This window comes from Bos indicus x Bos taurus, unplaced genomic scaffold (assembly GCF_003369695.1).
Source record: "Bos indicus x Bos taurus breed Angus x Brahman F1 hybrid unplaced genomic scaffold, Bos_hybrid_MaternalHap_v2.0 tig00003608_arrow_arrow_obj, whole genome shotgun sequence".
In the NCBI taxonomy this organism is placed as follows: Eukaryota; Metazoa; Chordata; class Mammalia; order Artiodactyla; family Bovidae; genus Bos; species Bos indicus x Bos taurus.
In genome coordinates, this window is record NW_020867714.1 from 15,687 (window position 1) to 40,963 (window position 25,277).

The 25,277-nt window shown below is 46.5% G+C and overlaps 1 long non-coding RNA gene and 1 pseudogene across 1 annotated transcript; both read left to right on the forward strand.

Moving 5' to 3' along the window:
• The window catches only part of LOC113889140, a 36,579-nt pseudogene extending 15,624 nt beyond the window's left edge, over nucleotides 1–20,955 (forward strand).
• LOC113889141 lies at nucleotides 10,174–15,210 on the forward strand. Its single transcript, XR_003510156.1, has 3 exons — nucleotides 10,174–11,590; nucleotides 11,679–11,774; nucleotides 14,764–15,210. It is a non-coding gene; the product is annotated as an uncharacterized LOC113889141 (long non-coding RNA).
• Nucleotides 20,956–25,277: the final 4,322 nt, after the last annotated feature.

Here is a 25,277-nt window from a genome sequence, read left to right on the forward strand (position 1 = left end):
GCTGGGATAGCCCCCACATGAGGCTGGAGCTCTGGGGCTCTGAAGCTGGCCCAGGGAGTGGAGCTGGGCCTGGCAGGTTTGCACTGTGTAGTTTGGCCTTCAATGTAATGCTTATGTATTAGTTTGCTGGGGCTGCCATGACAAAATCGCATATCCTCAGAAGCTTGAATGGCAGACATTTGTTTTCTTACAGCTCCAGAGGCTGGACATCCAAGATCATGGTGTGGTTGGGGTTGATTCTCCCAAGGACTTGCTCCTTGACTTGCAGACAATGACTTTCTCTGGGTCCTCACTTGCCCCTTCCTCTGTGTGCACCCTTCCTGGGGTTTCTTTCTGTGTTCAATTTCCTTTTCTTACATGCACAAGAGTCATACTGGATTAGGGCACAACTTAAAGGCCTCAATTGATTTATCTCTTTAAAAACTCTGTCTGCAGATACAGTCACATTCTGAGTCCCTGCAGGTTAGAACTTCAACACCTCTACCTGGGAAGACACAACCCAGTCCATCCGAGTTTATCAAGGTCTTCCCCATCTCAAGATTGCATACATGTTTATACTTTATTCTTAAGGTTTATGGTATCAAATTTTATATTAAATGCCACTTGGAATTTATTTTGATATGTGGCACAAATCTTACTGAGAAATAGATTCTACAAAGAAAAGCTTGTAGGTAATATAAGTACATAATTTGCAGAATAATAGTAAAGCAAATTCTCATGTTCTCAACACTCACTCTCATTCTAAAAGATTCTAATTTTTCTGGATATCTCAATTCTACATCATTCTCTGCCTTTTATTTGAGATTGCACATGCATATGAGTTCCTAAACAGTACACAGGCTTTTCCTCTTTTGTCCCTTTATGTAAGTAGAATCACAGTGATTATCCTTTTGTGACATAATATTTATTTTGTGTGTGTTATCGGGTTCATTCATTTGTATGTATGCCATTGAATTACTTTTACTGCTATATAGTTGGAGAAGGCAATGGCACCCCACTCCAGTACTCTTGCCTGGAAAATCCCATGGATGGAGGAGCCTGATGGGCTTGCGGTCCATGGGGCCGCTAGGAGTCGGACACGACTGAGCGGCTTCACTTTGACTTTCCACTTTCATGCATTGGAGAAGGAAACCGCAACCCACTCCAGTGTTCTTGCCTGGAGAATCCTAGGGACAGGGGAGCCTGGTGGGCTGTCATCTATGGGGTCGCACAGAGTCGGACACGACTGAAATTACTTAGCAGCAGTATATAGTAGTCCATACTTTAAATGTACCGAATCTATCCATTCTATTTTTGCTGGATTTTAGAGCTTTTTACAGCTCTTTGCTGTTAAGAATATCATTCACATGTATCTACTTTATGAGCTGGATGGAAATTAATGAAACCTAGGGTGTGCACTTGTGCAGCTGTGCTATGTTACAACAGTTGCCATTCCGATTAACAAGGAATGACAGCTTCTTCTGTCCCACATCTGAGCCAGCCTTTTCATAATCACTCACAAATGTTTGCTCAACTGTGAGCTGTGAGATGGTGTTTTGTTGCGATTTTAACTACTATTTAATTTATCACAAATGAAATTGATCACATTTTAAATGTTCGTTGGACTTCCATGTTTCACCTTCCATGCAATGCCTATTAATGTGTTTTTGACATCTACTTTAAAAAATATTTATTGGTGAAAGGTCTTTACACTTGTTGCACATGTCACTTCCCACTCCCTGGCTTTTCTTTTCCTCATTTTATGATGTCTTTTGATGAGCAGCAGTTGTTACTTGTAACATGATCATATTTATCCATCTTTTGCTTACCCGTTTGTTTGGCTTTTTAAAGAAGTTCTTCATCCCTCAGACATCATAATAGCATTCTGTTAGGTATTATCCAAAAGGTTTCATGTTTTTTGTCTTTCACAGTTAATGTTCAATGTATTAACACCTTCAATTTAAGTTTCAATTTACCTGCAGTTTATATTCATGCCTTGTCTGAAGAAAAACAGCTTCTTTTCCAGCAAAGCCTGTGGAGAGAAGATAGCACCCTACCCTCTCCCCACATCTCCCTTCACCCACAGCCCCATCCCTAGAGGCTGTCAGAGATGCAAGAAATAAGAGCGAGTGAGAGAGCAGGACAAGTGAAAGAGAAGGATGGGGCTGATGCCTTCCATGTGTGGTGTGGGGTCTCTCCCCCAGGAGGGAGCATTTAAGTAAAGGCTTGAAGCCAGTGGAGGAATGAGCTATCTGTCGCTGGAAGAGAAGTGTGTTTCAGGGGAATTTCAGAGAGAAGGGAAATGCTCTGTAACTGGGGGAGCGTGGGGATTTCAAAGAACAGCCCAGGGTGCCATGTGGTCCAGCACCTGAGAGGAGAAGGCGGGGGGGGGGGGGGGGGAGGTGGGGGGGTGGATGGGGATGAGGTTCATTTTCACAAACGTTCCTGTTCACACTAGCTGCCTCCACCTCCAGGTAAAAAAGTCTCACTTTTAAAGACTCACCTGAACCTCCCATCCTCTGAGACTGTCAGGGCCCCCAGACTCCTGGTTGGAGTGAGTGGACTCTCCATTGCCCTGTGATGGGTGTTACTTTCTGTATTACCAGCAGAGAATGAGCTTCTCAAAGAGAGATTTTGTTCTTTATCACAAGTGATAAAAATGTCCAATAAATATAGGATGAATTTACAAATGAATCCAAGAAGAAATGATGCTAACATTTTCTTCCATCTTCACCTTGGCCCATTAGAAACTGGGTATAGTAGGAACCCTGGGCTTCTGTTAAAAAGAATCTAATAATGGTCAGGTCAGTCTTTAACCTTGTAGGTAGGTCCTAGGAATGAGACTCAGGCCAAAGCTTCCTGCTGCCTCCCCTCACTGAGAGTTGGTGAGCAGTCAGCCCTTCTCTCTGTGTTCCGCCCAGTGGGTGTCAAGGTCTGCAGGCTCCATGGGCCGATCTTCCACCTGGCTTGGCTCTCCTTGGCCATCCCAGATTCACAAGTGCCCACCTGCTTCAGGGACCAAAAAGCTGACATCATTACCTGCTGTGAGTCACAGCCCTGGGCCCCTGGCTGATTTGCATTTGTTTCTGGTGACAAGGGCACCCGCCTGTCTCTGAACAGAGGAGCTGGCCATGCTGCCCTGGTCAGCTTCCCACACAGACAGCCTCCTGTCATTTCACCTTGATTCTGCCTGTCCCTTTGCCTTATTGGGACTTCCTGCCTGTGACAGCCACTGCTGTTCTTCACCCTGAATGAGGAAGTAGGTAAGTTCTTATGACCCCGAGAATCCCCAGGTGGTGAGTTATGTGGTCAGCCCTGGCCTTAGCACCCCAGGATGATCCGCGACCTAGCCCACACTGCATTTGTTCTGCCTGAGAGAGAGGAGGAGAGGGTGGACTTGGGGTGGGTCCTGAAGGTATTTACTGAGTCAGAGATGCTGAGATCAGGCCTGGCTTTTCTGATGGGGAGTCTAAATCATCACTGAAAGATGGCAACCTTCCCCAGCAGTCTGGGGGCTCAGGAAGCCCGGCCAGCCTGCGGGCCCTCTGCTGCCCCTGAGTGAGCCCTGCAGACAGCTGCTCTGGGGTCCATGGGCTGCTCTCCTCTTGGGGTTTTCTGGTGGTTTTGGTTCATTGCTCCCCTCACATCTCCTTGGACTATTCAGCACAAGTGATGTGTCCCTGTGTCCCTGAGATGCTGAACACACTGGGAACTCCTCCTGTTCTGTGACCTGGAGTTTTGTAAGCATCCTAAATATCTAACAGAATCAGGTAGAAAATGTCAGAAGAAGAATGAAAATAAAGAGAAATGAAATGTCATTCTTTTTTTTTTTTTTTTTTTCTGGACTCAGTCTTCTAAAAATTCAGCTAATTAATTACTTCCTTTGGCTGCACCGGGCTGTCACTGCTGCACACCAGCTTTCTGTACTTGTGGCCTTCGTGCTGCAGAGGCTGCTCCTCACTGTGGTGCTTGGGCTGCTCACTGTGGCGGCTTCTCCTGTTGTGGAGCACCTGCTTCAGGGTGTGCACGCTTCAGTACTCAGGGTGCACAGGCTTGGTTGCTCTGTGGCATGTGGGATCTTCCGAGACCAGAGATCAAACCTGTGTCCCCTCCACTGCACCTCCAGGGAAGTCCTTGGGCTCAATCTTTTTGAAAGAACTGAATTTAGTTTCAGAAGGGAAGTACAGAAGTGGCAAACGAGGCTGATGGTGGTTGGGGAATCTTTCAATAACTATGCTAAAGGACATCCTAGGATGGCTAGAAAGAGCACCCATGGTAAAACAAACAAAAAAAGAAACCAGACCCAGAATTAGAGCTGCTGGGGGAGAAGATGGGGCGGTGCTGGGCCTCTGGGGACCCTCTTCTTTTTCACATCAGCTGCTGTCCACAGACATCTTTAGGATAATAACCCAGAGGGGAGGGAGGCTTGGCAGAAGATTAGTTGGGGAGAGAACCCAAGTTCTCAGCACATTAGCAACTGCTTCTCTTTCTCCTGTGGCCATTAGATCATCTGAGGTATTTATTTCGAGGGCGAACTTATGGCTGAGGCCTGGCTCTCTTATGAAGACAAGAGAGTAGGTGGGACTTGTACTCAGAGGAAGCACACCCTTCTGGGAAAGTGGGAAACCTGGAGATGAGCAGGGTGAAATGAAACAAATGATTATATTTCTTATCTTTTTAGAAGATGGAGACCATCAACTAATGTCAGAATATGCTTTGAGTGGGCACATAAATTTGTTCAGTGAAGAATGTAATTAGTTTATTTTTTCTTCCTTAAAGACAGATACTTTCCTAAACAAAAATTATGAAATGATGACTGTTTCTGCCAATAATAGTAGGGCAGACATCCATGTAGTATTTCACCCTGTCTCTGAAGATGTCAACTAGATTTCACCCCAAATTAAACTTCCTCTGCATTTGATGAGTGTGTCTGCCCTGTGGGACTGTGACACCCACCAGGGGACTCATGATGTACGTGCTCCTGCTTCTTTCCTGTGGGGGGTTTAAGAGCTTATCTGTGTGACCAGAGTGCCTGACCTTCCACCAAGGCATGACCCCTTAGATTGTTTCACCCATCACTGAAAAGATTCAGAGTCGCTTGGCCACATATCTGAGGCCATGGATGATGGAACTAAGCTTAAGGCTCCAAAGCTGCCTGATTCCCACATAGCGTGGGGGGGGGGGGGGGGGGGGACTCAAGATGACTGAAGGCACTTTCATCCAGAGGGTCAGTTGAGGGCACAGCAGGAAGGACAGGGAACTCTAAACCACTTCGGTGGGTACTGGAGAACAACACCTGATGCATTTGATCAAGAATAAGTTATTGAAATGTTTGAAAGTGGTGTTTGTTCTGTGGAGTCAAGATTCCCCAAGTGATCATTGTGAGGGTTTCCTGGGATTTGATGTAAATCATAGGAATTGAGTATTAATTAAATAACTCTGAATAAGTAGATCTAATCAGAGAATAACAGCTCATGACTTTCATTTTTTTTCTGTGTAAAATGGAAATATTACTACATGGTTTATGCGGGGAGTAGCCCATAGTATTTTTGGAGAAGGCAATGGCACCCCACTCCAGTGTTCTTGCCTGGAGACTCCCAGGGACGGGGGAGCCTGGTGGGCTGCCATCTATGGGGTCGCGCAGAGTCGGACACGACTGAAGCGACTTAGCAGCAGTAGCAGCAGCCCCCTAGTGTTTTACCTTTGACCCCAGAGAGAGGAGGGTTCCCTATTTCTCTGCATGCCCGTGGTTTGGTGAGAGGAGTCACCCCCAGGTGAATGGTTGGGGACTCATGCCTGGAGTATCTAGCAGGGCTTTAGAGGCTTGGCTCTCATGACTTCTTTCCATCTCTTCAGCTTTATCTGGTCAGTTTCAACCATCCTGCACGAGGATGCAGAGGAGTTCAGTGGTGGCTGAGTTCTTGACCTTGAAACAATGAGAGGGACTTGCTCTCAGTCCAGGTTTGATCTGTGTCTTGCCAAATTGTCCGGTTTCTCCTTTCAGCTTGGATCTTCTAACACCACCCAGGAAATACTAATGCCAGTAACATCCACCACTCTGTTAGGCATTGGCAGCTCAGGGACTGATATGGAAACACCCTCTTTCTATCATTCACACCCACTTGTTACAGCATCTGTAAAGGTTGTGACTTTAGAGGACAGATGGGAGAGGTTTCTATTAAAAGAAAAAGAAGAAGAAGAAGAAGAAACTACAACCCTCAGGCTCACTAGAGAAAAATCCCCTGACTTACCATGTGAATGGCTACAATGGCCTCAGGTATGTAGTGAGCATAGAGGATAGTGATGAGTGTGAAAGAAGTCTCCAAACCAGGAGAACAGGCTTGTCATCAGGTGAGCCCAGTGTGACAGAAGCTGGGCAGAGGTGGTGATGGGCAAGGAGTAATGAGGGATTCTTTACTTTTCCTAATTTTAAAAAATATTAAGCTTTTATAGACTATATTTGAACATTTTGGTAGCTACAAAACAGATAAACAAAATTTTCTCACTACCTTTTTCACAATAATTCAATTTCTCTCTGTGTTCTTAATCTTTGTTCAAATTTGAAAATTGAATGCAATGTGTGTTGATTCTTATTTCTTAGCGGTGACTCTGCATTGAGGAGAGAGGGTAGAGTGGACCGAATAAAGCGCAGGGCACTGGACAGCAAACTGCAGACTAGGGCGCCCCAAGCCCGCACTCCCCACGGTGAAGTCAGCAAAGCAACCAGGGTCTGCCAGAGCAGAGGGCCCGAGAAGCAGCAACAACGATTTCTTTTCTGCTCCCACCATTGCCAGCCCTAGCAGGAGTCCAGATTAGCTACTGGGTTATGTGTGTGCCCCATGTTTGTACGTGGGTGTGTATGCGTGGGTGTGCGCGCGCATGTGTGTGTGTGTACTTCGTATTTCTTCCTGCCACATAAGTGAGCCTGGATGCTTCAAGTAAGCAATGCCCATGCCATGCAAACAGCATAGTGAAAAGGGTAGTGTCTTTGGGAGTTGAGTGTGCACACAGAGTTTGTATAATGGGTCCAGGTGCAAACTTTCAGTTGTTCCCATGGTTCATACCTGTTTTGTGAGGGGAACGGTCTTCCCTTGGGATCAGCTCAAAGCTTATGAAGAGAAGGACTGCACAGGTGTATGTTAGAGCCAGCAGCTCTGGGCATGGATGATTGGGCAAACCAAGTGAATTGCTACAGGCTCCTGATGTGAAGGAAGAGACTGTGGACATAGGGACCTCAGGCCTGCAGAGTCAGAGTTCTGATTGCCTGCAGGGGCTGTGGGTGTTAGTGGAGCAGAGAGGTGAAGGGGCTGAGATGCCAGCTGCCTTCCCAAGACTATAGTAGGAGGGAGCAGAGAAGCACGTAGTGTGGCCCATCTTTGTTTCTGGCACATCTTTCTGTCCAGACACCAGGCTACAGGGAAGACTTGATTCTTGCTCTTTAAAACCGCTTTAGCTATTCTAACTCTTTATATGTCCACTTCACTTTTTTTTTTTTTTCCCCACTTTTCTGTAAACATTTATTGTGTTTCAGGCTTTATGCAGGGCACTAACGACACAATAACAGAACAGTAATTAGAACAAAGTTTCCAGGTCTTAAAGAGTTTACACTTTGCAGCAAACACTAAAACCTGTAATCATATGGCAGTTTAGTAAATATTAAGATAGAGTGATATTAAATTGGTAATAGGTAAATAATATTTGTTTGCATATTTATGCCAAATACTGTTCTATATACTTTGCATATATTAGTTCATATAATGTTCAGAGTATAGTAGGTGCTATTGTTACGGTTTAAAAAAGGTATATATATACCCCTGGAAGTGCTAAAATTTTGTTTTCATTTGACAGTTTGCCTTCGTCATCTTCCAAGTCAATACCTATGGATCTAACTCATTTAAATAACAGCAATAAACCAAAAAGCAAATTGACAATCTTGTGTTATGTGAATGCACTGAAAATTTACTTAACTGGTTCCTTGCCGTGTTTTCTAAATATTCTGTTTTTACCTAATGCTGATATTAACATTCTTAATATACATGTAGTCACACAAATGTTGTCACACACCCATTTCTTGTCATCTGGCTTTGCTTGGTAAAGACTAAAAGACCACGTACATAGTCAAGTTTTCAGTCATTACCTTTATGGCTTCTGAGACTTGTATTTTTATACTTGAGTAACATCTCAACTCTGAAATTACAGAATAAAATGTCTTCCGTGATTTTTTTCTTTCTGTTTTACTTTCACTGTTCCAGCTCACAGTTCACACAGCCCAGCCCCCTGCAGAATCTACCTTGCTCGGGTTGGCCTGCGGCCCTGCAGTCTCGCGGGGAGGGCCTCTCCGCCGCGGCCTCCCGCTCTCCGCCCGCCCTCGTCTGCCGCCTGGACCGCTCCGCGACGCCGCGTCGCGCTGTCCCAAGCGGGGAGCCCCCCTCCGAGCAGAGGCCCCGGGCGAGCTCGGGCCTTAGGGCGGTCGGTGCCGCTGCGGCCTGCCGGCGACGGCGCCTCGTCCCGAGGACGCTCGTACTGGTTGTCGGGCGCCCCTGGCGGCAGCTTTCAGAGCGTTCCTTTCCTTCGGCGACCTTCAAAAGGGCTGCGATTCAGCCAGCAAATCCGGCAAAGAGCTCCAGAGGCCGGCATCACAAGCGGTAATAAACCCGGTGCTGCGGAGACCTGGGCACGCCTGCTTCTGCTGAAGATTGGATCCGCAGGGTTTCGGGTGGCGCCGCGCTCTGAGGGTGAGGTGGCTGCTCGCTCGGGTCGACCAGCATCTCCCCGAGCCCCTCCATCGTTGGGGCCTCGGAGCGGGCAGGAAGAGGGTCTTCAGCGCCAGAGCGCCTGTGTCCCAACGACCAGGCTCCTGGATCACCGTTTCCGCAGTACCCCCGCTCTAGGCTACGGGGCTTGGCCAGCCCGCCAGAGTCCGTGCACGTAGAGCTCGTTGCCGTGCGCGCCGGGGCCCCGTCTTCGGGCCTGGACGCGCCCTGCTCCCGCTTGACTCGAACGTGCAGGCTTGCGTGGTGAGAACGGGCCGTGTCTCTAGGAGCGGGAGGGCGGTCGGGACGTTTCCTCTGCCCATGGTCAGCGCTTGGGCTATAGCTCGCGAATGAGAGTGACCGTGCCCCGAGCGGTGTCCTGAGGCCACATTGTCCAGTTTTCCGGTTTCGGCTGGGAGTGGTCGTGTGTCTCAGTCGGGGGACGGCGCTGGGTTCCCGCCAGCCGTCCCTGGATCCCGGCCTTCCTCCCCTGGAGTGGGGACGGGCCGAACGCGCGGGACAAGGTGGCGCTGGACGGAGCGCCCGGCCATCCCCGCGGCACCACAGTCCCCGTGCCCGGGGCCTCATGACCTGGAGTTCAGGTCCGCACCAGGGCCGGAAGCGGGGTAACTGCTCCACGACAGCCACTGTCGTTTCTCCAAGCTCTGTGATCGTCCGCAGGGTGGGCTGCGTCTTCGTGGGGATGGCCTATGGTCCCTTCTGTTCCCCTTGCGGCCTCGGCGGCTGTGTGGACCCCCCACACACGTGTCCCCTCACCGAGGGTCACATCAGGCGAGAAAGGAGGTCGCCCAATGCGCGTCTCCAGTCCTGCCTGGGCTCGGCGGTCAGAAGCGCCAAATGTTTGAGACACAGAAAGCGTCCGGGGCCGTCCCGTGAGGGTCTTGGGGAGACGCGAGCCTGGCGCATCTTTAGTCTCAAAAGAGCCTCTGAACACGCGTGAAAGGGAAGACGCGGGAGCGAGAAATGACCTGCGGCGTACTCGGAGGGAACGAGTGCGGAGTGGTGATGCTAAGGCACAGCATCGTGCCTTCTCACCACTGCGATCCGGATTTGTCCCGGTGGCGTTCATGCTGTTCGGTTGTAGCTGGGCCGCCGACAGGTCGACCAGATGGCCAGACAACTTTGGTACTTTGAAATTTCCTATGGTGGGTTTTAGTAGAGAGAAGATAATACCAACCCACTTCAATACTCTTGCCTGGAAAATCCCATGGGCGAAGGAGACTGGTAGGCTGCAGTTCAGGGTTCTCTAAGGGTCGGACACGACTGACTGCACTTTCACTTTTCATTTTCATGCGTTGGAGAAGGAAATGGCAACCCATTCCAGTGTTCTTGCCTGGAGAATCCCGGGGACGGGGGAGCCTGGTGGGCTGCCATCTATGGGGTCGCACAGAGTCGGACACAACTGAAGCGACTTAGGAGCAGCAGCAGGAGGAGGTTTTAGTAGATGGAAGTGCTGAAATCTGTAATAATGGAAATTACTATTATCGTTGTTACTCGACGTTACTGTAATTATTACCGTTGTCTGTAATTATAAAGTTTATCCACAAACCAGCTGCTCAGTTGAAGATGACCAAAGAGGAGTTTCAGTATGTCTAAATATTTGTTTCAAAGCAGAGGGAACTCTACAACCCACGAGGCCATACCCCGCAGCAACCATTCCGGTAATCCACACCCCCAAACTCTGCTGCAATAGGCCTCAAGGCCCGGTCTGGGTCAGTGACTGTTTCCTTCTGTATCCTTTCCAGTTAGAAACAAATCAGTGGGAACAGGTTCCTCTAAGCAATCCCATGAGTGCCCCTCGTCCCATTAGCCTCCTTCCAGCTTTCTTACATGACAAGCTCTGAGCAGGACCTGCCTTCCTGTTTTGCTACCGCTCCTATGCGTACTCCTAGTCTCAGCCTAACGCAAGTGGTGCTGGCTGACCCCTTGCAATGCAAATAGTAGCTGCTAAATTTACCTACTGATCTGTATTTTAAAATCTTCATAGACATGGTAATAGAAGCATAATATTGAGTCAGGAACATGTGTGACATTGTTAACGATCTCCTTACTATTTAGACATTACATGTAGGGATCCTTATAACTTTTCCATTCCAAAACTAAAGCTATTCAAGGAGGGAGAGAGGCTCAAGAAGCAAGTGATATACATATATATAAATAATTACGGCTAATTTGCATGGTTGTATGGCAGAAACCAACATAAAATGGTAAAACAATTTTCCACCAATTAAAAAAATTTTAAGAAAGAACACTAAAGCTATTCGAATGCCTTTTGTATGCAAAGACATATTTCCACATTACTTTTTTCACTTTTTTAGTAGAATTCTAAAATTGGAATGACAAGAGATTTATTGACATCTTTAAAAATTGCTTCCTAGAAACATATCCATTTATGTATGTGTGTACTGCGCACTAGCCTTCATTTAATTGCCATACTTTGAAAAAAATTAATGTGGAAGGAATTGTTTTATTTTTTGCTTGTGAGACCAATATTTTATGTTTTTGTGTTTTTGTTCATTATGGAATCTCGCCTGTATGTCCTCAGATTGATATTCGATAAAGACTCAAAGGAATCATTAAGCAGTGGTGGAACATTTTCTCTGGGTAGCTCCCTCCTCTTTGATGCCCTGCCACACAGACTATAGCCTCCCTGGCCTCCCAGCTCACCAGTGTTCTCAATTCAGATTTTTGCCAGAATGTTTATGGCTCCTCTGCCTGCAGCTGCAGCGTGAAAACCCCCTGAAGGCAGAGAGCTTCGGAGTCATCAGGTTGATGTGTGTGCTCACCTTCACTCGAGGAACCTAGTCCTGGAACCCTAACACTGCCTGCTGTTCAGGGTCTGAGAACCGTTTCCTATTTTGTTCAGCTTTCTAATTCCCAGTGGTAGGTGAGGAAGTCTAGACGCTGTTCCTCTTATCATTGCAGGAAGCGGAACCCTTTCCAGGGCCCTAGAGTGGGCTCACACGTGCTGACAAGGCAAGAGACTTGATTGGAAGGGGCACCCAGGAGGACAGCAGCAGGGTGAGGAAGCCCAGGGGACTTCTCTGCCACATGACCTGCAGTCTCAGGTTTTATGGTGATGGGGTTGGTTTCTGGGTTGTCTTTGGCCAAGCATTCTGACTCAGGGTTCATTTCATGTATTTTGCTCAGCTTTCTAATTGCCAGTTAATACTGGTGAGACAGTCCAGACACTCTTTGTATTTATTTGGAAGCAGAAATCACATTTTATTTTAAGAGAAAATTATACTTTTGCATCAATAATTTAAAATCACCTAACCACACATGCTTGAAGGTGTCTTTCGTTTCATATTCTTTGTTTTGCTCATGAACATGTTAAAATAAAATGAACTATCAGGAGACACACTTAGATGGTTTTTCCCACCCCCTAGAAGAACTTTATACCAATAAATCCTGGGTAAGGTCTTAGGAGTCTCTGAGTTTGAATCCTTCAGGTACTATCAAGTCACTGTGGCAATTTTTGCTCTGTTTTCATAAGACCTGTTAGTGTAATAAGTCACACTAAATTTTCCCACGGCTTATATTGTGGAGAATTATTTTTTCTCCCAAATCCCAGTGTCCATCTTCTTTTTCAGCTGCTAGCAGTTCATTCTGCTCTAAAGTGTGCAGTTCACTGTCTCTGGATTGGCTTGAGGTGACCACCTGTGTGACACTTGGCAGCTCCCATCTCATTTCTAATCCATGAATTTGAATTAAAGGGACTTTAAGGCTCTTACATTCATTACTCAATAAATACTTATCAACTGAGAATTGTAATCACTGGAGGCACATTAATAAGTGAACAGATAGGGACCCTGACTTCATGTGACTTTCTGGAGTATGCAGACTCTTATAAATAAAAATTTTATTTGGGGAAAATGTTTTGATTAGCATTATAAAGAAAAAACTGAGCTTTCCAGGTGACACAGTGGTAAAGAATCCACCTGCCAAGCAGGAGACACGCGTTCAATCTCTGGGTCAGGAAAATCCCCTGGAAAAGAAAATGGCAACCCACTCCAGTATTCCTGTCTGGGAAATCCCAGGGATAGAGGACCCTGGCAGGCTGCAGTCCCTGGGGTTGCAAGAGCCAGACATGACTTAGTGACTAAAAACAACACTTGATGGAAAACATCAGGGTCACGAGGGATGGTAAAGGGGAAACACCAGCATTAGACAGGCTGGTCCAAGAATGCCCATCCGAGAGGTTAATATCTGAGCTGCCATCCAGATGAGCAGAAAACAGCAGCCACTTTAAGCTCTAGGACAACGGCATTCTAGGAGAGGGAAGAGCAGGGACAAGGGCCCTGAGATGGGCACCAACTTGGAGGGTGGAAACACATGGGGGCTGAGTTGACATGAGTGAGTGCATACGTGGTGAAGGGAAGGAGGGGATGGGGGAGGAGGGGCGGGAAGAGGAGGGGCGGAGTCAGTGCTAGCTCAGTGCTGCCAGTCCCTGATCCCGGGATTTGATCCTGCTCTGAATACTTCTCACATAAATACAGAACACTGATGCCCCATCCCCACACAGATGGATGACACAGGTCCCTGGCAGTCAGACAGAGTGCATGCAGTAAGTCAAGGCACCAGCAAGATCACAGGATCTGAGATCAGCAGGAACCTTGATGGTACCAGAGAGCCTATTTTAAACTCAGGAGACTGAAGAGCAATTTTTGTAGTCTTGGCCAGTATGAACCAAAATGAATTTATTTCTACAGTTTGCAGAACTGTTGCCTCAAAAAAAAAAAAAAAAAGTTGGGATTTCCATAAAGTTTATGTAGAAAAGATACATAGAACCCATGCCTAGAAGTCCTACTTCCAAGGGAGAAAGCCACCGGGAAAACTGCGTGGAAAGGTTAAGGAATATGACTTTTAATTATAAAAGAGAAAGACACTAAAATACAAGAAAAGTTCTGAGACAAAAAGGGTTAAACCAAACCTGGCAGGCTTTGTCCAGGTGAAAAGGTGGCTACCCAGCACACAGCACACTTCCTCACGTTGCTGGGATTATTCCTACCATGCTTTCCCATGACTGTAGCCTGCCAGGCTTCTCTGTGCATGGAATTCTCCAGGCAAGAATACTGGAGTGGGTTGCCATTTTCTTCTCCAGGGGATCTTCCTGACCCAAGGATCAAACCCGTGCCTCTGGCATTGCAGGCAGATTCTTTACGACCCGAACCACCAGGGAAGCCATTGCACTTTACATGGTGCCAATTTAAAATTCAGTTTAAGTAATTTTTTTCAGGTTAAGTGTTCCAAATAGCTTCCCCTTGATGTTATCTGCACACTGGCACATGTAGTCTGCAGGAACCCCCTCTTTCCTGAAGACCTGCAGTCACCACCCTTCTCCACACGTGTCTCCTATTACATCTGCCCACTGGTGTCATGGGCTCTCTGCCCGACGCTGCACAGAACTGTTGCCGGCGGGAGGGAGGGATCTCTTTTTAGGCAGGGAGTCATTCTGTCAGCCATCACCTAAACGTCATCATCCTCCCATCTGAGATTGTATTTCTATGTTCCTTAAAAGAGCATTTTAACAAAATCTCAATTTGAACATGAGTGGGTTTTACCTGCCAAATTTTATCTGTCTTTCATTGTATACTATGTTCTGATTTTGCCCTTAGTCTCTCATGAAACAACTTGCCAGGACTTATGAATGACTTCTGATCCCTTTTCCATTTACCGCCACCCTTCTGTGGCACATGCTTCTGTGACACGTCCTTATTGACATGATGCTCCCCTTCCTTTTGGAATGCCTGCTGCTGCTTTCCTGCCTCTCTGCTGCATCCTTGCCCGTGTGTGTCTCTCCCTGGCACTCACAGCAGGTTCACAGCAGACTCACTCACATGCTGTTCCCTTTGGAGTCCCCGCCTCCCATTTTAGCTGTGATATTTGGGGACAAATTCCCAACTATGTATCTCCAACCGAGACTCCTGCTCCCATGTCTGGGCTCTGTAGAATCTTCACCTGAATAATTACCATGGATAAAACCTAATATACCTTTCCTTCTCTGCAGTTACACTCCTTACGGACATTCCATCTTTCTTGGGCACCAGGCTCCCTGGTTCAGATCATCCATGACCCATTTCTCTACACTCAAGGAGTTATCTGGCCACGTTGGCTCCAGCTCTAATGGAGTGAGTTGAGCAGTGACGGACCCAGAAAAGAGTGGAGACAACAGGTACGTACCTGGGGATGTTGTAAATGCACCGAGAATAAAGGGCAGTGCTGATGATAGGAAAGACTGTAGAGGGTTTCTCAAGGTTAAAAAACGTTGGAAAGCAGTTTTAAACACAGGTGGGGGAGTGGGGTGATGGAGAAGTTGCAGTTTAAAGAGAAAGGCTCATTGCTGGCTCAGAAGGATCTTACTGGTAGCATCTTATCAAATGCTCTCCCTGTTACAAATACTCCAGGTTACAAATCCTTTGGAAATATATCCTACACATTTGCTAGCAGCAGAGGAGCACAGGTCAGTTCTCCATTGCAGCATTGTTCATAATATAAACAGATTGCTGCATATCAGTGTTCATCCCAATGTGGATGGGCAAAGTGTATTAAATAGTACATCATCCATTCAGTGCACTGCTCTGCAGGAAATTATGTCCTGATAGAGGACAATTTCCAAGGCATTGTCAAATAAATAAAAGCAACACGTACAAAACACCATGCTTAATATACCACTATGTATGTTTTGAATTAGGGCATGAAGGAGAAATATATTTTCATGTCTGCTTATAAGGAACTCTAGAAGGATCCGTAAGAAACAAAATACTACCTGTGGAGGCAGATGGCCCTGGACACACAGGCTAAATGACAGGAGGCACAGATTAAGGCAAAGTGTATTTTCAGTATCTTGAATCATGTGCCTGTATTATAACCTCTTTGGAATTTTCAGTAAATTGAATTTTTAAAAACCTCCAAAGAATAAAATGCATTTTACTCTTTTTATTTTACTATATTATTTTACTGTTTTTACCAACTGAATGACTTTCTGGTTATTTTACCATGGTTGTTGTTTGGCTTCTCTAAAATGTCTATTCATGAGTTTTTTCTAGTGGTTTTGACATTTTTATTTTAACTTTGGTAAGAAACAAAAAGATTTTTCTCAACACCCTAGGTAGTTCGTCCTTTTCTTTTTTTCCTCCTTTTGGATACTTTATATACTTTGTGAGTTTTGGTATCATTTTCATAACTTTTATTTGCAAGAAAGAGGATAAAGCTATGCTAGTTTGCTAGGGTTGCCAGAATAGAATATCACAGACTGAGGCTGAAATAACAGAATTTCTCCAGATTATCCCATCTCACAGTGCTCAGCTGCTCAGAGCTCTCCCTTACTGTTCTGTTTTGTCTTATCAGCAGTTATGTTTCCTCTTTGTTGCTGATTTTAGTTGTCTTTTTTCTTAGTCAATATAGCTAAAGATTTGTTGCTTTTGTTGACCTATTTGAAGTAACTTTTGTTTAAAATTGATTTCTTTGGTTTTCCTCTTCTGAATATTTATCTGAGAGCTAATCTTTACTATTTTCACTCCTTCTTCCAGCTTTGAGTTTGGTCAGCTCTCCCTTTTCTGCCTAGGTGAAAGATAGGTTGCTTATTGAGCTTTTTTTCTAATGTATGCATTCACAGCTTTACATTTCATTGTTGGTGATGTTTTTGCAGAATCCCATATGTGCTGGTATGTTCTGTTTATAGTTTGATTTGTCTCCAGGTATTTTCTAAGTTCCTTTTTTAAATTATTTTTTAGCTTACTGGTTATTTAAGAGTGTATTTAATCTTCACATACTTGTGGATTTTCCCACTTTTCCTTCTACTATTGATTTTTCGTTTCATTGCTTTGTGACAGGAAAAAGTTCCTTTGTATGATTTGAGTCTATTTAGAGTTGACTTATTTTCTGGCCTAACATATGGTCAATTTGGAGAATGTTCCCCATGCACTTGTGAAAAGTATGAAATCTATCTCTGCCCGGGTCACAGGTGCCCTAGCTGCACGGTTCTTGGGGGTCACCTCTGACTGTCGGGCATGACTGTTGGGTCGGTCGGCCATTTTCATGCATTAGTCACACGGGGAGATCACTGGGACAAAAGGGACGCCTTTCTGTCAGCCGCTGACTCTCAGTACCCCATTCTATGGCAGATAGTCTAAAAGTGAGCTCTGGTACATCCCGGGAGCCTCTCTCAGACTCACCCCTTGGCTACATTCTCAGAAACTGGAAAATTTAGCCCTGCAAAAGGCCTGGCCCAAATACAAACTCAGTTCAGTTCAGTCACTCAGTCGTGTCTGACTCTTTGTGACCCCATGGACTGCAGCATGCCAGGCCTCTCTGTCCATCACCAACTCCCAGAACTTGCTCAAATTCATGACCATTGAGTTGGTGATGCCATCCAACCATCTCATCCCCTTCTCCTCCCGCCCTCAATCTCTCCCAGCATCAGGGGCTTTTCAAATGAGTCAGCTCTTCACATCAGGTGGCCAAAATATTGGAGTTTCAGCTTCAACATCAGTCCTTCCAATGAACACCAAGGACTGATGTCCTTTAGGATGGACTGGTTGGATCTCCTTGCAGTCCAAGGGACTCTCAAGAATCTTCTCCAACCCTAACCTTGCAGTGCAGGGGACACTGGTTCAATCTCTGGTCCCCAGAAGATCCCACATGTCACAGAGAAATTAAGTCTGTACACCGCAAAGACTGAGCCCAGGCATCCTAGAGCCCAGTGCTCCACAGCAAGAGAAGCCACCAGATGGGGAAGCCCAACCACCCAACTAGAGCACAGGCCCTGCTCGCTGCAAGTGGAGAGAGCCTGCAGGCAGCAAAGAAGACCCGGGGCAGCCAAAAAGAAATAAAATTATATTTAAACAAAAACCCCTTCAAGTACAGTGACTCTCAATGGCTCAAGTCACTCCTGCTCGATGTTCTCAGCACATTGGTGTGTGGGGTCTACAGGAACCCCCTCCTCCCGTGAAGGCCCAGCGTCTCCATCGACCACGTGTCTCCACCGCTGTGCTGTGCCGTCTCCCCGCTCTCCTCTGCACAGAACTGCTTCTGATGGTGTCACTCTTTAGGCAGGGGAGTCATTCTTGTGAATCATCTAAGAATTAATATCTCACCTGCAATTTTATTTCTATATTCCCTAAAAGGAGTTCCTTAAAACCCCAACTGTATTCTTTAAAAGAGTGTTTTAACACAATCTTGATTTGAACACCTATGTTTTTATTTATCAACTTTCATGTCTCCTTCATTGTGTCCTGTGCTGTGGCTCAGCCTCTCTCTCGGCCTCTGCTCCAGGCCTCTCAGGAAACAGCGTACAGGATGTGTTAGTTGCATCCGCCCTCCCTCTCACTGGCTCTTTTCCGTCCTCCCTCATCTCCGTGACATGTGTAACTGTGCACATCACTATCACCATGACACCCTCCCTCCCTTGGGAAGCCTGTTATCACCTTCCTGCTCCTTTCTCTGCTGCCCCGTGTGTGTCCCTGCCTGACACTCACAGCAGCCTCACAGCAGACGCTCTCCCTCACTCTTCTCTCCAGAGCTCCTGCTGGAATTTCTGGACACCACCTCCCAAGTATTTACCTCTGACTCTGACTTCTCCTTCCCTGGTGGGCCCTGTAGCATCTTCCCCTGAATGAAGACCACAGATAAAACCTAAATTCCCCTTCTTCCCCAGCTACCTTAGACTCCCCTGTGGATGTCTCCTTCTCATCCAGGCTCAGTGATTCAATATCATCCATGAACCATTTTTCTATACTCAACCATCTATCTGGCCGTATTGATACCATCTCCAGGGGAGTGGGTGGAGCAATGATGGGCAATGTTGAGATGGCAGGTAGAGACCAGGCCAGGCAATGAGGGCGTGAGAATGAAGGACAGTGCTAAGAAGAGGAGCAGATTATAGAGAAGTCACAAGGGCAGAAGAGGTTGGAGAATGTTTTTGAAAACAGAACAGGGAGAAATCTGGGAGAAGAGAGGTTGAGTCTTAAGGAAAGAGAAATGATCATTGCATAGCTCCTCAGTGGGGTAAGGTAACGGGGTGAGGAATCCAGCAATGTGCTAGTTTACCAGCAACATCCTATCAGATGCTGTATTTCAGTTAGAAGTACTTTAGGCTGCAAATCCATTAGATTTGTGAAATTCCTATTGCATTAGAAATTGACACATTTTCCTGAAATGGAATAAATTAGGCTAAGGTTATGTATTACATTGCTTATTGTGATGTCAAGATGTCATTTTATATTAGTGTTTTTCCAACGTGGACCAGTAAAGCGTATTATAGTACATCATCTATTCAGTGGACTGATTTGTGGAAAATAGTGTCCCAAGAGAGAATATTCCCAAGATATTGTCAGCTGAATATAAGCAAGATACCATAAAACATTGTGCACAGTATGTGACCATTTATGGTTTTAAATGTGGTTGTGCTCAGTCACTCAGTCATGTCCCACACTTTAGACACTATGGACTGTAGCCCACCGGGCTCCTCTGCCCATGGCGATTCTCCAGGCAGGGATACTAGAGTGGGTTGCCATTTCCTGCTCCAGAGGATCTTCCGGACCCAGGGATTGAATCTGAGTCCCTTATGTCTCCTGCATAGGGAGGTGGGTTCTTTACCATTAGCACCACATGTGGAGTGAAGAAGAAATAGATATTCATAGTTGCTTGTGTATCCATAAAATGACATTCTGGCACATCTCTCATGATCCAGGGGCTAAGACTCTGCACTCTCATTGTAGGGGCCTGAGTTCAATCCCTTGTCAGGAAACTAGAACCCACATGCCACAGCTAAGAGTTCCCATCGAAAAGGTCCCACAGGCACAGCCAAACAAATACTTAGGAAAAAACAAATAAGCCTCCAGAAGGTATTCCTGAGAAACAAAACACGTGGCGACTGTGGAAGCAGCAGGGCCTTGACAAGAAGGGAGGGGGTAGGAAGAACAATGTAATATGAAGTATTTTTAGGTTCTTGAACCTTGTACATGTATTATAAGTTTCTCAGAAATGCCAAGACATTACGAAAAAATTTTAAACCTCTAAAAAATAAAACTCACAGCGTTATTTCTACAAACTGAATGAAAGTCAAGTTTGTTTTATCAGATTATCTGGCTTCTCTAACATATCTTCTCAGGCTTTTCCCACGCTACCCAGACAGTGGTCCATACGGCACTGTCTGGATTCTTGTCATAACGGGAAGTGAATCTTTTACACTATCCTGGGTCCTTGCTGTCCAGCAAATGAAGGACGACGTCATCACGTTCCTTGCAGTAGGGGCCCACTTAGGTGGCACCGACCTTTACTTCCCAACGGAGCAGTACATCTACAGAAGGAAAAGTGACGGCGTCTACACTAGGAATCCGAAGAGAACCTGGGAGAAGCTTCTGTAGGCAGCTCATGCCATCGTTGCCACTGAAAACCCAGCTGCTGTCCCTGCTGCGTCCTCCAGGAACCTTCGCCAGCGAGCTGAGCTGCAGTTTGCTGCCGCTTCGCTCCTGGAGCCTCCACTAACCAGACCCAGGCAGCTTCCAGGAGCCAAGACTCCTGGTGGTTACGAGGCCAGGGCTGACCGCCAGCCTCTCCCAGAGGCATGTATGTGAACTTCTTACCATCGGTCTGTGTGACACGGACTCTCCTCTGCACTCTGGAGACCACCCATTCCCAGCAACCAGGGAGCTGTCGGTGGGTCTGACTTGGCGGATGCTCACTCGGGAAGTTCTGCCCGTGCGCGGCACCGTTTCCTGTGAACACTCTTGGGAGGTCGTGCCTGATCTCTACATCTGCAGATTCTGAAGAGATTAAAAGGGAAGAGCAGGTGCCAGCTGAGCAAGCTGTGACCAAGGAGGACTTCACCGTGAATGGGTCACTTCAGCAGCTGAGTGCAACGCTACTGGATCTGAGGTGCTGGCCTAGTCCACAGGCGGGCAGGTGAGCTTGCTGCCCACTCCACAGTTCCCCCTGAAGGCTGGCCTGCAGCGCCCACTGCTCAGGCCACTGGACTGGTAGGCACAGAACTGCGTGGGCTTCAGCTGTTCTTTCACAGGCTCTTTTCTTGGGTGGGGGCTGTGCTGGGTCCTTGCTGCTGCACAGGTGTGCTCTGGTTGCGGTGAACAGGGAGCACTCTGGTTGTGGTGCCTGGCCTTCTCGTTGCAACGGCTTCTCTTGTTATGGAGCGTGGGCCCCAGGGCCCCCAGGCTTCAGTGGTGGCAGAGCGTGGGCTCAGTGGCTGTGGCCCCCAGGCTGTGGAGCACAGGCTCGATGGTTGTGGTGCATGGCCTTAGTTCCTCTGAGGCACGTGGGATCTTCCTGGACCAGGGATTGAACTCATGTCTCCTGCATTGGCAGGATTCTTTACCATGAGCCATTATGGAAACCCCACAAGCTCTTAAAATGGAAATTGGTTAACAGAAAATAAGCAGTTTCTAAGTAAATAAATATATCTACTCATGAGAATGTTCTGTGACTTTTGCTTTTTTCCTTTCACATAAGAGGAAAATTTCCTAATTCATAATTCATTATGTTCTTCCCTCAAACAGCATTTGCAACTGCTAATTTTATTAGCTAAGCTTGATCCAAGTTTTAAAATACTTTTCTCCCACTTTCCCCTATGCACTGTACATTCTTTATCAATTGAGATAATATTTTATCATTGTTCAGTCACTCAGTCATGTCCAACTCTTTGCGACCCCATGGACTGCAGTACACCAGGCCCTCCTGTCCTTCACCAACTCTGAGAGATTATATTTATATACTTCATATGGATAGGAGGATAATCAGTTGACTTCATCCTTGAATTATTTCTCTGAATCTGACACATTAATATGCTAGTAAGATATACAACACTTGACTGACTTCAGCATAATAAAAAATAACAGAATCAGGTGACCATATCTGAAGACTGATTATAAAAGCAGCAGCCGTGTTGATGAGGAGCAGTGACACACGGGGGGACATTTTATGTGGTGAGAGAGGGGTGCTGGCCTCAGGGATTTAAAGGGCTGCTTGGAAACAGAGGAACTCATCTCAGTGGATGGACCTCCTGGGAGTCACTTCACAGCGACACACAGGACAGAGTCCTGAGCATCTTGAGCATCCTGAGTGCCCACAAGGTGGTCTGAAGCGGTGGCCAGGGCACCCCTCTGCATATCAGTGGAGATGGTAGCTGTATTGTGTGTCTGTATAGTCTGTATAAGGTGACCCTGCATGCAGAAAAGCAAATTTGACTAAATGGCAGATGGCCTCAGCTCTAATAGTAAGATCTTTTCTTAAATCAATTTCTTTCTCCTCTCAGCTTCTCCATCTGAAAGGAGTTACTCTTCATGACCCACTCTCTTTTAATTCCCTTCTTAAAAGCCTCAAATTTTGTAGCTTTTTTTTAGTAAGTATTTTCCATGTTTATTCCTCAGACAAGATAAGCATGAGTAAAATTTTCTTATTGGACTTTAAAGATAAACAAATACTTTTAAAATCAGATGTTCCAAAAGTTCTACATTCATTCATGTTCTCACTTTAGTATCTTCAATCCTAAGCCTGTAATGAGTATTTTTACCTGACTCACCTGGAGAAATATCAGTAACCTCAGATATGCAGATTACACCACCCTTATGGCAGAAAGTGAAGAGGAACTAAAAAGCCTCTTGATGAAAGTGAAAGTGGAGAGTGAAAAAGTTGGCTTAAAGCTCAACATTCAGAAAATGAAGATCATGGCATCTGGTCCCATCACTTCATGGGAAATAGATGGGGAAACAGTGGAAACAGTGTCAGACTTTATTTGGGGGGGCTCCAAAATGACTGCAGATGGTGACTGCAGCCATGAAATTAAAAGAGGCTTACTCCTTGGAAGGAAAGTTATAACCAACCTAGATAGCATGTTGAAAAGCAGAGACATTACTTTGCCAACAAAGGTCGGTGTAGTCAAGGCTACGGTTTTTCCAGTGGTCATGTATGGATGTGAGAGTTGGACTGTGAAGAAGGCTGAAGGCCGAAGAATTGATGCTTTTGAACTGTGGTGTTGGAGAAGACTCTTGAGAGTCCCTTGGACTGCAAGGAGATCCAACCAGTCCATTCTGAAGGAGATCAGTCCTGGGTGTTCTTTGGAAGAAATGATGCTAAAGCTGAAACTCCAGTACTTTGGCCACCTCATGCGAAGAGTTGACTCATTGGAAAAGACTCTGATGCTGGGAGGGATTGGGGGCAGGAGGAGAAGGGGATGACAGAAGATGAGATGGCTGGATGGCATCACCGACTCGATGGACGTGAGTTTGAGTGAACTCTGGGAGTTGGTGATGGACAGGGAGGCCTGTCGTGCAGCAGTTCATGGGATTGCAAAGAGTCGGACACGACTGAGCGACTGAACTGAACTGAACCTGATTCAAACTGAACCTGATTCTTTATCAATTGAGATAATATTTTATCATTGTTCAGTCACTCAGTCATGTCCAACTCTTTGTGACCCCATGGACTGCAGTACACCAGGCCCTCCTGTCCTTCACCAACTCCGAGAGATTATATTTATATACTTCATATGGATAGGAGGATAATCAGTTGACATAACTCTGGGGGGTGAATTGGTGGCGGGACTCCACAGACCCCTGGAATTTTGAACTCTCAACAGTTAGATCTCCTTTTACGGAAGTGTTAGCAGCCAATGGAGCAAGGCGTATATAGTGCCAGATTACAGGGCTGACAGCAGGGAAAAGACATTTTATTGATGGTAGAAAAGATCTGCCTTCTGACAAGCAGCCGCCTCTCACAGTGAGGCAAACCGGAAGTGCCTGCAGAGGCAGAGCCGCATGTGCAGGGAGAGTGATGCTTCAGCCACATCCGTTATCAGCGCAGCCATCAGAAAGGGGTCCTTCCTTGACCTGACTCCTACTTCCTGTTTGTTTAACTCCCTGTGCTTCGGGGGCTGCTCTGCTGAGTTGGACTCCCCTTTGCTTTTCCTAGATCTCCTTGGGGCCTTCTCACAAGGCCCGGCAGCAGGCAGCAAGCAGCGGCGCCATTGGGCAGGTCTGCTCCTGTAACTCCTCTGGCAGCCGTGCGGCTGGGACAGCGCGCTGAGCGTCCACGGTCCCTCTCATGGGACCAGAGGTCAGAATGTGATGGGGCCAGAGGTCGGAATGGGGAAGATGGAAGGGCTGCCTTTGCTTTCTTTCACTCCCGGGCAAGGAGCTCTTAACCTGAGGGATTTGGAGAGCCCAGGGAGCCTGTGGCCTCCCTGAAAGTGAAAGTGAAGTCTCTCAGTCGTGTCTCTCTGCCACCCCGTGGGCTGTAGCCCACCAGGCTCCTCTGTCCATGGGATTCTCCAGGCAAGAATACTGGAGTGGGTTGCCATTTCCTTCTCCAGGGGATCTTCCCGACCCAGGGATTGAACCCAGGTCTCCCGCATTGCAGGCAGACACTTTAACCTCTGAGCCACCAGGGAAGCCCAAGTGATGCATAAAATGCGTCTGTGAACAAACTTGTTCAGATAAGAGTAAATGCCCTGGATTCACCCCTTCAGAATATTTTATCTTTGTTCCTAGTCTGTACAGATCCTGTGCTTTGAACCACAACACCACTGCAGTGATTTCATCACACTTTCCCTGCTGCCAGTCCCTAGTAAACCCAGCTTTCAGAATCAAGAGAAGCTGGTGGCTGACAAGGCTTAAAAACATCCTTTGAAGTACCTAGAATCAAGAGCACTTGACTGTACTCTACTGGAACATTTTAACATCTAGTAGTTTGCTTTTCGCTTGTGAGCAGCTAGGTCAAATTATTTCCAAACAAGAAAACTGAACTAAAGTCTATGTGTCTGACCAGGGTTACAGGACACAAACTACTTTAGGGCGGGTCCCAGGTCGGCCTGAGATTCTGTCATTACCAGGAATCAAGGTAGCAAAGAGCATTTGTGACACAAATGCTAAAAGTGTTTTATTACTGGATAATTTGGGTTGGGACACTTCCCTAGAGAAGAGAATGGCAACTCACTCCAGTTTTCTTGCCTGGAGAATTCCATGGGCAGAGGAGCCTGGCAGGCTACAGTCTAAGGGATCCCAAAGAGTCGGACAGGACTGAGTGACTTTCACTTTCTTTTTTCAGTTTGGATCTATGGAGAGGAAAAGTTTTTTCTGTGGATATTTGTAAATGCTTCCTGCAGATCGAGTTATATGGCTTTGTGTTCTTCTGAAATTGCTCCCATGACATTGATCTGGACTTCATACACTTAGGTACCAAATTACTCTGTTTTCTGTGCAATGGTGGTAAAACAGCTTAAAAGCAAGTAAACAAGCCAAAGCCCGTGAATTGTGCTTCAAACAGGCTGAAAGTGCCACCTACTGTCCAATCTGTAGAGGTGCCCGAGGAATGTAGTCTGAGCCTTATGGACTGAGAGCCACAGGAACTAGGATATTAAGCTAAGTTAGACTCACATCAGAGAAGGCAATGGCACCCCACTCCAGTACTATTGCCTGGAAAATCCCATGGATGGAGGAGCCTGGAAGGCTGCAGTCCATGGGGTCACTAAGAGTTGGACACGACTGAGCGACTTCACTTTCACTTTTCACT